This window comes from Neomonachus schauinslandi, chromosome 11, assembly GCF_002201575.2.
Source record: "Neomonachus schauinslandi chromosome 11, ASM220157v2, whole genome shotgun sequence".
Taxonomy (NCBI): domain Eukaryota; kingdom Metazoa; phylum Chordata; class Mammalia; order Carnivora; family Phocidae; genus Neomonachus; species Neomonachus schauinslandi.
Genome location: NC_058413.1, coordinates 68,726,474 through 68,741,558, shown reverse-complemented (window position 1 = coordinate 68,741,558; position 15,085 = coordinate 68,726,474). Strand labels below are relative to the sequence as shown.

The window sequence follows — 15,085 nt, the reverse complement described above, 5'->3', positions numbered from 1 at the left end:
TTGAAGGGATGACAATGTCCTAAAATTAGAATATGGTAATAGTAGCACAACTCTATGAACATGCTAAAGACATTGAACACTTTTAACAGCTGAATTTTATAGTGTGTGAATTATAGTCAATAAAGGTATAGAATTTGAAAAGGGGGGAAAAAACCTTTTCCTGGAGTTGAGAGAGGACTGACTACAAAGAGATGGGAGGAAACTTACAAGGGTGCAATAAATATCCTTCAACTATTACCTTGGAGTCTTAATTGTGGTGGTTGTTCCAGGGTTGTATACATTTATCGGAACTCACTAAACTGTATTATTAGAACAGATGCAGTTTATTGAATGTAAATTATATCCCAATATAGTGTTTAAAAAGTCATGAGTAGCAGGAAAAACGTTGAATAGTTGACAGGGCCGTGGATTTCTATCATGGTATATTTATTCAGTGTTCTTGGGTGGATTACTCACCTGCACTAGGCTTGTTTTCTCCTCTGTAAAATGGGAGTAACAGTATATCTGATAAGGAAAATCTGTATCCTATGATGGCTGACCAAGCCTGCGAGAGAATCCCAGTCCTTGCCCCGGGGCTCTTCCAGGTTCTTCTCCCTGCCCCGCTTCACGCACACGCCAAAAGTGCCAAGTATGTGGAAATAGAAGTGTATAAATTGCCCCCTTTGTTTGTGCTCGGGGCTCAGACCTTTGGAGACCAGTCTCCTCAGAGCTCACCGGCATTAAGTAAACCTCCCATTCTCCAAGATCTCCGGGTGCTGCTTGGTTCTTCCGTCAGGCGATCCAGTCCAGGTTCTGTAACATATCCATCACGGATTTGTTTTGATGATTAAATAATATAGAATTTCAAAAGAACCTTATTTATGTCAAATAGGAGGGACTTATATATTGTATTTTTCACCCTAAAAATGTAAATTTTTATTTCAGGACAATGTTATTTATTTATTTATTTAATATGATTCTTTGTTTTTTGTTTTGTTTTTTAGTTTGTTTGTTTGAATTTATTTAAATTCCAGCTAGTTAACATACAATGTAATATTAGACTCAGGTGTACAATTTAGTGATTAACACTTTCATACAACACCCAGTGTTCATTACAACAAGTACACTCCTTAATCCTAATCACCTATTTAATCCATCCTCCCACCCATCTCCCCTCTGGTAAAGAGGACAATTTATTTTTAACCAGTGTCCAAGTAATTGCAAAAATTAAATCTTTAATCAGATATTTTATGTAAAGTGATGGATGTTAGACCTATTGTAATGATCATTTCACAATATACACAAATATTGAATCATTACCTGTACATCTGAAGCTAATATAATGTTATATGTCAACTATATCTCAGTAAAAAAATCAGAGGTTCTAACTTATAATGAATTTCTTTAATGACTGAAAAAAAGGAATTTCCCTGCCTACCATCATAAACCCCGTATTCTTCAGAAAATATGTAATTGAGTTACTGAAGTCTTCAGCATGATTTCACAGTGATATTCTTTTTTTTTTTTAAAGATTTTATTTATTTATTTACAGAGCGAGACACAGCGAGAGAGGGAACACAAGCAGGGGGAGTGGGAGAGGGAGAAGCAGGCTTCCTGCCGAGCAAGGAGCCCGATGTGGGGACTCGATCCCAGGACCCTGGGATCACGACCTGAGCCGAGGGCAGACACTTAACAACTGAGCCACCCAGGCGCCCCTCCTTTTTTTTTTTTTTCAAGATTTATTTATTTATTTTAGGGGAGAGAGAGTGCGTAGGCAAGAGGGGAGGGGGGCAGAGGGAGAGAGAGAGAGAGAAGCAGACTCCCCACTGAGCACAGAGCCTAATGGGAGGCTCAGTCTCAGGACCCTGAGAAAATGATCTGAGCCAAAATTAAGAGTCAGGCGCTCAACCGACTGGCTACCCGGGCACCCTGACTATTGAATTTCTTAATGAAAACAATCATACTGAAACTTTACAGCCAAGTTTGAATAGCACTAATAATGAATCTTTATGTTAAGGGATTTATAAAGCCTTCAGCTTTTTGGATAATGAGAGATGTCCTGTCTGGTTTCTTTACCGATGATAAATATGTGGTACCACCTATACCTTATATATCACCAAAATGCCAGCCTATATTTTGCAGTCAGTCATTTGTATGCACTGCAGGGAATGCTGTAAGTTCTTTGGGTTCTCTTGAGCTAACCCTCTGAACTTTATAGTTTCTGAGATCCACATGACCTGTAAATAATCAATATCACCTAAGTAATATTACTTGCCTTTAGGATTCTTAGACTTTACTGAAGCAGTTCTTAACTTTTCTGAGTTAGAAGCTGAGATAAGGAAGCTATGAGCTCTCTCCCTAATAAAAGGTACTTAGACATACTTGAAATATTTGCTCACAATTTCAGGAAGTTTATGAACTTTGTGAAGCTAATACATGCCCCGCCAGGTTAAAAAAATCCTCTTATAAAGCAATTTGAGCATCATTTTCTCCAAAGATAGCCCTTATTTGGACAAAATTTTTACTCTGTATTCTTAAATCTGTTAGCACATTAATATGTAATAATTTGGAACCTAAACAGATTTTTTTTTTTGCCCATTCTCCTTTATTTTCCAAGTACTTAAAACAATTTTTTAATAATATCCCCTAGAATTTTGTCTTGGATCTCTACTAAATGCATAGATTGATAATTCACAGAATACACTCTTTATGTATATGAAGATCATATTTTTTCCCTTCTCTAATCTTTTGGCATATCTTTGATTCTCCAAGATTCCTTAAGGACAATTGACACTTAACAAATTCATCTGCTGGTTCCCTCTGTTTTCTCTAATAAAAATTTGTCAAGTTGGGAGACCTAAATTCATTTAGAGCAGAATTTATTTATTATTATTTAGAATTTATATAAATTCTTCTCATTTGTGCCTAAACCTGTAAGTTTACAGATCATCAGGAGGAAATTTTCCCTAAACAGAGGTTTTTAATGTCTAAAAAAATATATCTGCATTTCTTTTGCAGGTTAACTTTTTTTTATTAAGCTGACTGCATTGAAAAATTATTTTGCTAATGTTTGAAAAATTGTATTATAAACAGATCCCTTAATGTCTGTGGCATGTCATTACAAAGGGTCGCTGGCTAGAGAGTTTCTCATTGTTCTAAATTTTTGTTTTGTGTTTGCTTTTCAATGAGATTTAAAGTCAGGCTTTTCATGGGACCCAGTGAGTTAAGACACAGCTCTGTTGGAATTCTTTCTATGAGTGTAGTAGTATTAGAACAAAGAGTTTTAAAGAGTTTCACAAATATTCCTCCAAAGATTTCAATTAAATAATTCATTTATTCAACATATTTTCAATTCCAAGTATGTTCCAAGCACTCTGCTAGATTTTGGTTCTGCAGTAGGACAGAACCATACTCTGATGATATTTGCATACTATCAAGTGTGGTGGTGAATGGTGCTTATATGCAGACCGGTAACTCAAGTGTGATGAATGGGAAGGAATCTGGGATAATTTAGAATCACATGGCAGGTTAGGGAAGGATTCACTGATCATGGGGTGTTTAACCTGAGATGAAGATGAACATATTGGTTTAAACAAGAAGAAACAATAAATGATTTAAGGCAACTCTTATGTCAAGAAAAACATTCCTTAAAAAGTGTTCTATTGAGCTCAGGATCAAGTTTAGCAGTACAAACACCTACTAATTATATTTATAATCTCTAGACAGGGAAGACTGGTGATCCTAGTTAGAAGGTGTTCCTTTAATATGTTTGTAAGTTCAGTAAATTGTGATTATCTTAAGAGGAGTAGGGTCTGTTTGAAAACAAGTCTGGGGTATAATGGACCCCAAGGAAAATCTGAAAAGTGGTTCTTCCCTTTAGAAACCTTTACTTTGCCCAGATAAATGCAAGCCTTGGAGAACATGTATCCTGGAAAATAGTCCAAGTGGTTCTAAATCCTTAACTGCGCTCCAAAGAATCTTTCAGAAGGTTCTACTCTAGTTTCAGAAGTTGGCCAAATTCAGTATTATTTGAAAGAAGACAGGCTGTCTTCTGATGACACAGGTGTTTGTAAACAGGAGCCTATCTTTGTCATCAGAGTATCTGTTTGCAACTAGATAGCCCGAAAAGGACTCATCTTAACTTGTGAAATTTATACCAGAAAAATCTTCCTCAATATTCTGCTTTAAAAAAGCTGTAGGAACTCCAAAAGGACAATGGTAACATCACTGCATACTAACATAACACAAATAATTATTTCTAGAAAAAAATGTCAAAGAGTCCAAAAATGTTTATCTGGGACCATTGAAGTAGCAGTAGCAGGATTCTGTTAAAATTAGGAGAGACTTCATCTTAGATATTAAAGAGAGTGGGCTACAAACACAAAGGGAGGTGCTCACTTTTAGATATGTTTAGGGCATGAACAAAGTTTAAATCCTGGAGTCGAATTTTCACAAATTAAGCATTTCCTGGATCCAAGACAGTGTTTCTCAAGTATTATGCATATGGAGCATGTAAGCTAGATGCATCTTACTGCTTAGATGGAAAAATGATGCCTTTTCAGAAAAAAATTATTAAATATTTTAAGTTTACAGAAAGTTCTTTTTTTTCATTTTCTCTGAATTTTTCTTTCTTTTTGCAATTAAATATTTATTGAACAAATGCAGAATAAATGAAGCAGGGGGGCTTTTAACCTGAAGATACAATAAACACCTCCAAATATTTACAGGGCATCACACAAAAACTGAAAGATTTGTTCAATATTTCTCCAAAAGGCAGACCTTGAACCAAAGGATAAATATAAGCAACCAGTAGGTTGCAGGATAATTGTACAAAGTAGAACACTTATCTTAATAGCTTCTTTGCCGATAGAATGCATTCCACCCTAAGTTTCCCTTCTTCTGAAAGGAACATTACATCTAATACTTCTCCTGAAGGTTCTTAAATAGTTGCATTTTCATGGCAAGCCCTCCACTGCCAGCAATGGATGTACTCACGCTATCAGGAAAAAATCTGAAGTTCACAAATTGGTTTACTGAGGAAATGGTCTTCGGTTCTTCAGCTACATTTCAGCATTCTGTAGAAGTGATGTTCAGGAGGTGAGGAGAAAGGAGAGCATATTATCTGAAGGGGGTGCATCAGAAGCCCCAGCAGCTCAGATACTGCCTATGGGGATGGTCCTCTTCAAACCCCAAATGAATTGCTGTAGGTAGCAACAATCAGTGCAGATGGGAGTGTGCTGCGCGCTGGGGCAGGGACAAACAGCTGACAACCACTGACCTATACAAAGCAGGAGAGCTGTACTTTACAAGTCAGTAGGAAATATAAACTGCATAATACTGACGGGCTCCATCCAAATTGTCAAATATTACAAAATGAGAATTGTTTCAACAACTATTCAGCATAATGTTTAAGGACAAAATATATATAATACACTTTTATATATGGATTTTATCACATCCTCAGTAAGGAATGCTGAGGTGCTTCATCCATTCAATAAATTGAAAATAAAAATTTTACATTTCTCTGTCAGTATACAGGATTCTGAACGAGGATCTTGAATTCAGAACACTACATCAGTTTTCGAGGAAAGCCACATAATCCGTCAGTCTGACTAATGGCTGGCTGTTCATTGGGGATCGGGGACACTGGGGTAGGCTCTGATAAAAGAATAAACCAGTTAAAGTACACATCCAGGGCCCCTGCAACTGGCTTTTTGGGCATAACCATTCTTGTGGTGGAGTCCGCTTGCCATCCTTGTTCTTTTTTTTTTTTTTTTTTTAGATTTTATTTATTTATTTGACAGAGAGAGAGACAGTGAGAGAGGGAACACAAGCAGGGGGAGTGGGAGAGGGAGAAGCAGGCTTCCCGCCGAGCAGGGAGCCCGATGTGGGGCTCGATCCCAGGACCCCGGGACCATGACCTGAGCTGAAGGCAGACGCTTAACGACTGAGCCACCCAATATACCTTTCATGGCCTCTTCCACAGGGAGCCCCACAAAGGCTTCGAAATCATCAGCGATGATGGAGGTGTAGGCTGGAGAGATCAGAGCGGAGGCTCTTCTCGTTGCATCTCTAAGTGCTTCCATGATTGGCTGGACTGTCTCAGACCACTGGTGTGCGTTGATGGTCGTATAGATCCCAGGGAAATCTCTATGCCAAATTCTTTGTCCTACTGACCAAATTCCCCACGTTCAGAATTTGCAGATTTTATAGCAGGTGGTATCCCTTTCCAAAGATATCTTGCATTATTCATGTCATTGTGGAGCAGATATAAAGCTAACAGCTGACCATACACTGGGGGAGTAGCAATTCCTCCAGGAGCCTCGAGTTCCTGGTTCTCGCACTGATCCAGCAACTTTTTGAAACTCAAGGCACTTTCCGCTATCACCACCACTGGCATCTTTCCAGCCCGTCCTGCCGCGGCACCCCCACGAAAGCAGACCCCAGACTTCTGAATTTTTCTTAAACCACTAATGTCTGCTCTTATGCATCGACACTATACTCAAGTATAAAATGACATCTGATTAGTACAAAAGTACATGGCTTCCTAGTTGATAAAATAATCTTTCAAGTTCTTGCATAAGAAGTATTGTCACTTTGGGGCACTTTCCCATTGGCATAATTTTGAAAAGCTTTGGTCTGGAGCTGTAGTAGTCTCACTCTATCACACTCAGTGAGGCAAAATGTAATCTCCAGAATATGGAAAAACATTTTGAGGGCTTCCTCTTTTTGCCTAGAGGTTGCCTATCTTTAGCTCAGGCAACCAGAAGCTATGCCCTGGGACAGTTTGTATCTCTAAATAGCAAACAGGGGCGCCTGGGTGGCTCAGATGGTTAAGTGTCTGCCTTTGGCTCGGGTCATGGTCTCCAGGTCCTGGGATCGAGCTCCACATCAGGCTCCCAGCTCAGCGGGGAGCCTGCTTCTCCCTCTTCCTCTGCCTCTCCCCCTGCTTGTGCTCTCTCTCTCTCTCTCTCTCAAATGAATAAATAAAATCTTTAAAAAGAATAGCAAACAGAATTCTTTGCTCTGTGTGATTCATGAGGAATTTGCTTTCATCCTAACAAGTAATCCAAATTGTCACTCTGTGTAAAACCTGAATGAGGATACCTCCTGGGCAAAGCCTGAGGGTGTGATTACTTGGGCAAACCTGGCCATCTCTGTCCTGGCTAGAGACCCAACAGGTGCATTGCACAGGCCCTTTCCATGTCTTCTGATTAAACCAAGATCTCATTTCTTCAAAAGAATCCACAGGTTCCTAGGAGGAAAGCAGGGATCTCTTTATTTACCACTCTGTGGGCCCCAATTATCTTCATTACAGGAAGTTGTGCTTCTTTCTACTACTAACCACCCCAGGTCATCTCATCGACTTGTGAAGCCTCGAGTGCCTGGCTTCAAGGAGGTAGAGAAGTGTGAGTTGATGGTGTCCATCTTTACACAGAGTGTCCTTGGAGTTCAGGTGGTTAAAATCAGGAGACAGGGCCACACTAGTGCTTTAGTTCTCCCTCCAACCCCTCAATGACAGGTGTGCCCTTGGGCAGGTTTCTGAACTTTGCTAAATCCAACATGGTTCACTTCCTGTCCCAGTGGCTCCATTCTGTATGTTTTCAAGGCTGACTCTGACTGATGCATTGTTTCCTCAGTTTAAATTCAGCAACAAAATTCTGGAAGTCCTGATGGCTCCTTCTGGTGGTTTTGCACACTTCTTTTCTTCAATTATTATGTATTTGTTTTATGGTTGCTATTCATTTGCCTGGTTGTACTTCGCCATGGCTCCCCACTTTTATTTCCAACTAATGCAAGTTGGGTCTCCTAGCTAGGCAGAGCCAGCACTAGACAGAAGCATTTGTCTGCTTCGTAATTCCAGACAATTGCTGCCCCTGCAAGTACCATGACAAATGGCCGCTGGGGCAGGGCAAGGCAGGCAGCGCAGAATGGTCCCTGACAGTCTATGACGTTGCCCTTTTGTTTCTATGAAGTCAATTTTTATTCCAGATTGAGACGATTTTCAATTAATTGTGCGAGTTAATGTCTAAGAGACACTATCTGTTATATTAGTAATCAAGATATATTGTGTCTTTTGTACTTCCATTATCTTTTGGCCATGTAATTCTGTGGGAAGAAAGAAAGTAATTAGGTTTGCTCAGAGTGATTTATTTCTTACAAATCTATTCTACTTACTGTTTCTGATTTTATTATTTCTTTTTTTGAGGAACAGAATCATGGCACTCATGATTTTGAAAAATTAAAAGCAGTATAAGACATATTTTCAGAAAGTCCTCAATGACATGACCTGAATTTGGATATGAAATACACTTCCTGAATAAAATGAAAACACTTAGTATTTCCCCTTTGCTGGATCCTTCTGTCTGGGAGGCTATATAGTACAGCAGAAATCCTAGGCAATCCTTCAACCCCGGGTTTAAATAGTAACTCTGTTATTTTGTTGCGTTGTGAATTTGGCAAGTAGCTTAACAGGGCATAGCCTCAGTTTTTCAGTCTATAAAATGGGGTTTGTAATCGCTGCCTTACAAAATATTGCAGGGATTATATAATACAACATCTTTAATAGGCCTGGTATAGTGCCTGGTATACTGTTGATACTAGTTTCCGGAACTATCTCTGTGACTTTGCCCTCATCAGTCTTCCCAAAGAAATGTCTCTACATGGGCAATCTCTGGTCAAATCTGAGAGTATGGGAATCTGTGTCATTTGTCAAATGATTGTGTCTTATTTCCATGATTAGAACCTGGCACAGTCATGGACATATTACAAAAATGCTGAGAATGGTTTGTTTTTTCAAACTATAACTGCCTCTGTTTTCTCAACATGGGTCATCTTAGACTAAACTAAAAAAGGTTCAGAGGTGATGATGATTGCAGTGACCTTCAGGTGTACTGGCAAGCTCTAAACAACGAGCACATTTGTGATCTGGGCTGTCTGCCCACAGGCCAGCCAGAGAGCAGCACTTTTTAGAGGGCTAGCACTCATTTATAGGACACATCACAACCATACAGACCTACTAACAGTGGGACTTTGGGCAAGTTGCTTTGGAGCCTCACTTTGTTCCGAGTAATGGTTTGGATTGGTGGCCCCTATCACTGTGGTATTAAGATTTTTATGTCTAAAGGATCCTGGGGGTTAGAAGAAGGTTAATTAGTATACCAATAGTTATTGCATTCTGCCATTTTAAAAAGCATGTTTATTTGATCTTCCTGGTTGTATATATTCTAAATGAATGGGTGCTTAGTATAAAAATAAATTTCCTTCAGTATAAACTGTGAAAGCCAATGCAAGGTTTGAATTTGTTTAAGTGAGAGGGAATGCTTAACTATTTGGATTTTATTTCCAAATTGTTTAGATTCTTTGACTTTTTAATTAAACAGTGATTTTTATAAGAAATCCTTTCTTTGTAAAGTTCCATCACGGATATCCTTAGGGGGAAAATAATTCCCTCTGGAAGCTTACTTCTACTGAACTCAACCATGAATTAGCTAGTATATGCCATCTGGAAAGTGCTAAGCTGGGCACTGCTGAAAACCAGAGAAGAGTAAATGAAAGTAAGTACAATAAAGCAGAATATTACACAAGTAACTTCCTAAAATGAGGTAATCCCAAACATTTAGGATACCAAATTGCAGCAAGGGATAGATTTGAGCATGACTTTCAACAGAAAGTTATCTATATGCCTATACACACACACATACACACACGTAATCTTCTTGATATATGTATATCATATATGTATATATGCATCCTTTTATTATTTTATATTATACATATTATTTTGTATTATTATCTATTTCATATGTATTATATACAGGTTTCCCCTGCTATCCAAAAGTAGAACATTTCTATGAAAACTTTTATAAACCGAAATGGTGTATAGCAAACAAGCAATTAGCATTCATTTATATGGAAAATTTTTTGAGCATTCCTAGACCCAAAAATAACCTCTCTTAGGCTTTTCTGAGACCTTAGCACACATCTTGGATGAGCAGACTAAATTGAGATAAAACACAGATGCTCACAGACACAGCTTGATGCTGAGATGCTGAGCATAGCTCACTGGGAAGGAGCCCGGAGGTGCCATTCTCGCTGCTTGGGTCAAGCACTACCTCTATGATGTCTCACTGCAAAACAAACACTCAATGCTATTTTTACTATGCCCCTTTTTCCATAAAAGCAAAAGTCCTCTTCAGATTACTGCCAGTTAGCAGAACCAGGTACTAACGTAGATCTTCTGTAAAAGTGAAGTGGCATAACATGAAATTTTGAAAAGTGGGGGATACCTGTGTATACATACATGTGCACAGATGCATAGCACTTTATTGAAGTATAGCCAACATAAATAAAACTACACAAAATGCAGTTATTTAAAGGGTACAGGGGCGCCTGGGTGGCTCAGTCGGTTAAGCGTCTGCCTTCTGCTCAGGTCATGATCCCAGGGTCCTGGAATAGAGCCCCACATCAGGGTCTCTGCTCAGCGGGGAGTCTGCTTGTCCCTCTGCCCCTCACCCTGCTCGTGCTCTTTCTCTCTCTCAAATAAATGAATAAAATCTTAAAAATAAATAAATAAAGGGTACAATTTGATAAATTTGACATATGAATACATCCATAAAACCATCACCACAATTAGGGTAATGAATATATCCATCACCGCCAGAGGATCCTTTAATATCTTCCCTTCTAGATGCAATCCCTTATAATTCCTCCTGCTTTCTATCAATATATAATATAGTTTGTATTTTCTAGATGTTTGTAAAAATCAAATCATGCAGTGCATGCTCTTTTATGTCTGACTTTCACTCAGAATAATTATTTTGAGATTTATACATGTTATAGTACATATCAAGAGTTCGTTCCTTTTTATTGGTGAATAGTATTGCATTGTATGGCTATTTTAGTTTTCCCAAAAGTATTTATTGATTTCTTAGTATCACTGATACATTTTCTTATTCTTAGACATCCTGATAGGCATATGGTAGTATTTCATTATAGTTTTAATTTACTTTTTCTTAATGACTGATGGTGTTTTGTATTTTTTCCTATGCTTATTTGCTAACCATATAAATTCTTTGGTTAAGCATCTCTGTATTTTTCATTGAAATATTTTTTTCTTTATCATTAAGTTTTGAACATCTTTTATATATTCCAGATACAAGTCCTTTTCAGATAAATTTTCTCCAAGTCTGTGGCTTATTTCATTCTCTTAACAGTGTATTTGAACAGCAGATTTATTTTTATTTTGATGGAGTCTAATTTATCACTTTTTCCTTTTACAAATCATGCTTTTGGTGTCATATTTAAAAAATTTTTGCCTAGCCCAAGGTCATACAATCTTTTTTCCTATATTTACTTCCAGCTGTTTTGTAATTGTAGATTTTACATTTAGGTCTCTAATATATTTTGAATTAATATTTGCATAACGGTGGAAAATATAGATGGAAATCTCCCTTCCTCATCTTTCCTTTCTCCCTTCCTTTCTCTCTCCTTCCTCCCTCCCTCCATCCTTCCCTCCCTCCCTCCCTCCCTCCCTCCCTTCCTCCCTCCCTTCCTTCCTTCCTTCCTTCCTTCCTTCCTTCCTTCCTAATTGATGGATTGTATGGTAAGAGTATGTTTAGTTTTATAAGAAATCACCTGTCCTACAAAGTGACTGTATCATTTTGCATTCTCACTAGCAATGAATGAGTTTCTATTGCTCCACGTCCTCACCAGCATTTGGTGTTGTCAGTGTTCTGCATGTGGCCATTCTAATAGGTATGAAGTGATATCTCCCATCGAAGTACTAACCAGGGGTATGAAGTGATATCTCATTTTAATTTGCTTTTCCTTAATGATGTATGATGTGAAGCATTTGTTCATATGCTTATTTATCATCTATATGTCTTCTTTGGTGAGGTGTCTGTTAAAGGTTTTTGGCTCATGTTTTGTTTAAGTTGTTTTCTTATCATTGAGTTTTGAGAGTTCTTTGGGTATTTGGGGTAATAATCCTTTATCAGATGCGTCTTTTACAAATATTTTCTCCCTGTGAAAGATGTCTTCTCATCCTCTTTTTACTGTTTTTTGCAGATCAGCAATTTTAAATTTTTTTTTTAATTTTTTTATTCTTGTGTTAATCCCCATACATTACATCATTAGTTTTAGATGAAGTGTTCCATGATTCATTGTTTGTGCATAACACCCAGTGCTCCATGCAGAATGTGCCCTCCTCAATACCCAACACCAGGCTAACCCATCCTCCCACCCACCTCCCCTCTAGAACCCTGTTTGTTTTTCAGAGTCCATCGTCTCTCATGGTTCGTCTACCCCTCCGATTTCCCCCACTTCATTCTTTCCCTCCTGCTACCTTCTTCTTCTTTTTTTTTTCTTAACATATATTGCATTATTTGTTTCAGAGGTACAGATCTGAGATTCAACAGTCTTGCACAATTCACAGCGCTTACCAGAGCACATACCCTCCCTGGTGTCTATCACCCAGTCACCCCATCCCTCCCACCCCACCCCCCACTCCAGCAACCCTCAGTTTATTTCCTGCAATTAAGAATTCCTCATATCAGTGAGATCATATGATACATGTCTTTCTCTATTTAACTTATTTCACTCAACATAATACGCTCCAGTTCCATCCACGTCGTTGCAAATGGCAAGATCTCATTTCTTTTGATGGCTGCATAATATTCCATTGTATATATATACCACATCTTCTTTATCCATTCATCTGTTGATGGACATCTTGGCTCTTTCCACAGTTTGGCTATTGTGGACATTGCTGCTATAAACATCGGGGTGCACGTACCCCTTCGGATCCCTACTTTTGTATCTTTGGGGTAAATACCCAGTAGTGCAGTTGCTGGATCATATGGTAGCTCTATTTTCAAATTTTAGAGGACCCTCCATACAGTCTTCCAGAGTGGCTGCACCAGCTTGCATTCCCACCAACAGTGTAGGAGGGTTCCCCTTTCTCCGCATCCCCGCCAACATCTGTCATTTCCTGACTTGTTAATTTTAGCCATTCTGACTGGTGTGAGGTGGTATCTCATTGAGGTTTTGATTTGGATTTCCCTGATGCCGAGTGATATTGAGCACTTTTTCATGTGTCTGTTGGCCATTTGGATGTCTTCTTTGGAAAAATGTCTGTTCATGTCTTCTGCCCATTTCTTGATTGGATTCTTTGTTCTTTGGGTGTTGAGTTTGATGAGTTCTTTATAGATTTTGGATACTAGCCCTTTATCTGATATGTCATTTGCAAATATCTTCTCCCATTCTGTCGGTTGTCTTTTGGTTTTGTTGACTGTTTCCTTTGCTTTGCAAAAGCTTTTTATCTTGATGAAGTCCCAATAGTTCATTTTTGCCCTTGCTTCCCTTGCCTTTGGCGATGTTTCTAGGAAGAAGTTGCTTCGGCTGAGGTCAAAGAGGTTGCTGCCTGTGTTCTCCTCTAGGATTTTGATGGACTCCTGTCTCACATTGAGGTCTTTCAACCATTTTGAGTCTATTTTTGTGTGTGGTGTAAGGAAATGGTCCAGTTTCATTCTTCTGCATGTGGCTGTCCAATTTTCCCAACACCATTTGTTGAAGAGACTGTCTTTGTTCCATTGGACAGTCTTTCCTGCTTTGTCAAAGATGAGTTGACCATAGAGTTGAGGGTCCATTTCTGGGCTCTCTATTCTGTTCCATTCGATCTATGTGTCTGTTTTTCTGCCAGTACCATGCTGTCTTGATGATGACAGCTTTGTAATAGAGCTGGAAGTCCGGAATTGTGATGCTACCAGCTTTGCTTTTCTTTTTCAACATGCCTCTGGCTATGCGGGGTCTTTTCTGGTTCCATACAAATTTTAGGATGATTTGTTCCATTTCTTTGAAAAAAGTGGATGGTATTTTGATGGGGATTGCATTGAATGTGGAGATTGCTCTAGGTAGCATTGACATCTTCACAATATTTGTTCTTCCAATCCATGAGCATGGAACGTTTTTCCATTTCTTTGTGTCTTCCTCAATTTCTTTCATGAGTATTTTATAGTTTTCTGAGTACAGATCCTTTGTCTCTTTGGTTAGATTTATTCCTAGGTATCTTATGGTTTTGGGTGCAATTGTAAATGGGATCGACTCCTTAATTTCTCTTTCTTCTGTCTTGTTGTTGGTGTATAGGAATGCCACTGACTTCTGTGCATTGATTTTATATCCTGCCACTTTACTGAATTCCTGTATGAGTTCTAGCAGTTTTGGGGTGGAGTCTTTTGGGTTTTCCACATAAAGTATCATATCATCTGCAAAGAGTGAGAGTTTGACTTCTTCCTTGCCAATTTGGATGCCTTTGATTTCTTTTTGTTGTCTGATTGCTGTGGCTAGGACTTCCAATACTATGTTGAATAGCAGTGGTGATAGTGGACATCCCTGCCGCGTTCCTGACCTTAGGGGGAAAGCTCTCAGTTTTTCCCCATTGAGAATGATATTCGCTGTAGGTTTTTCATAGATGGCTTTTATGATATTGAGGTATGTACCCTCTATGCCTATACTCTGAAGAGTTTTGATCAAGAAAGGATGCTGTACTTTGTCAAATGCTTTTTCTGCATCTATTGAGAGGATCATATGATTCTTGTTCTTTCTTTTGTTAATGTATTGTATCACATTGATTGATTTGCGGATGTTGAACCAACCTTGCAGCCCAGGGATAAATCCCACTTGGTCATGGTGAATAATCCTTTTAATGTACTGTTGGATCCTATTGGCTAGTATTTTGGTGAGAATTTTTGCATCCATGTTCATCAGGGATATTGGTCTGTAATTCTCCTTTTTGATGGGGTCTTTGTCTGGTTTTGGGATCAAGGTAATGCTGGCCTCATAAAATGAGTTGGGAAGTTTTCCTTCCATTTCTATTTTTTGGAACAGTTTCAGAAGAATAGGTATTCATTCTTCTTGAAATGTTTGGTAGAATTCCCCTGGGAAGCCATCTGGCCCTGGGTTTTTGTTTTTTGGGAGATTTTTGATGACTGCTTCAATTTCCTTAGTGGTTATAGGTCTGTTCAGGTTTTCTATTTCATCCTGGTTCAGTTTTGGTAGTTGATACATCTTTAGGAATGCCTCCATTTCTTCCAGGTTATCTAATTTG

The 15,085-nt window shown here is 38.6% G+C and overlaps 1 pseudogene; it reads right to left on the bottom strand.

The window, feature by feature from the left end:
* Window positions 1–5,553: 5,553 nt before the first annotated feature.
* On the bottom strand, window positions 5,554–6,379 carry LOC110570995 (annotated as a pseudogene).
* Between the last annotated feature and the right edge of the window lie 8,706 nt (window positions 6,380–15,085).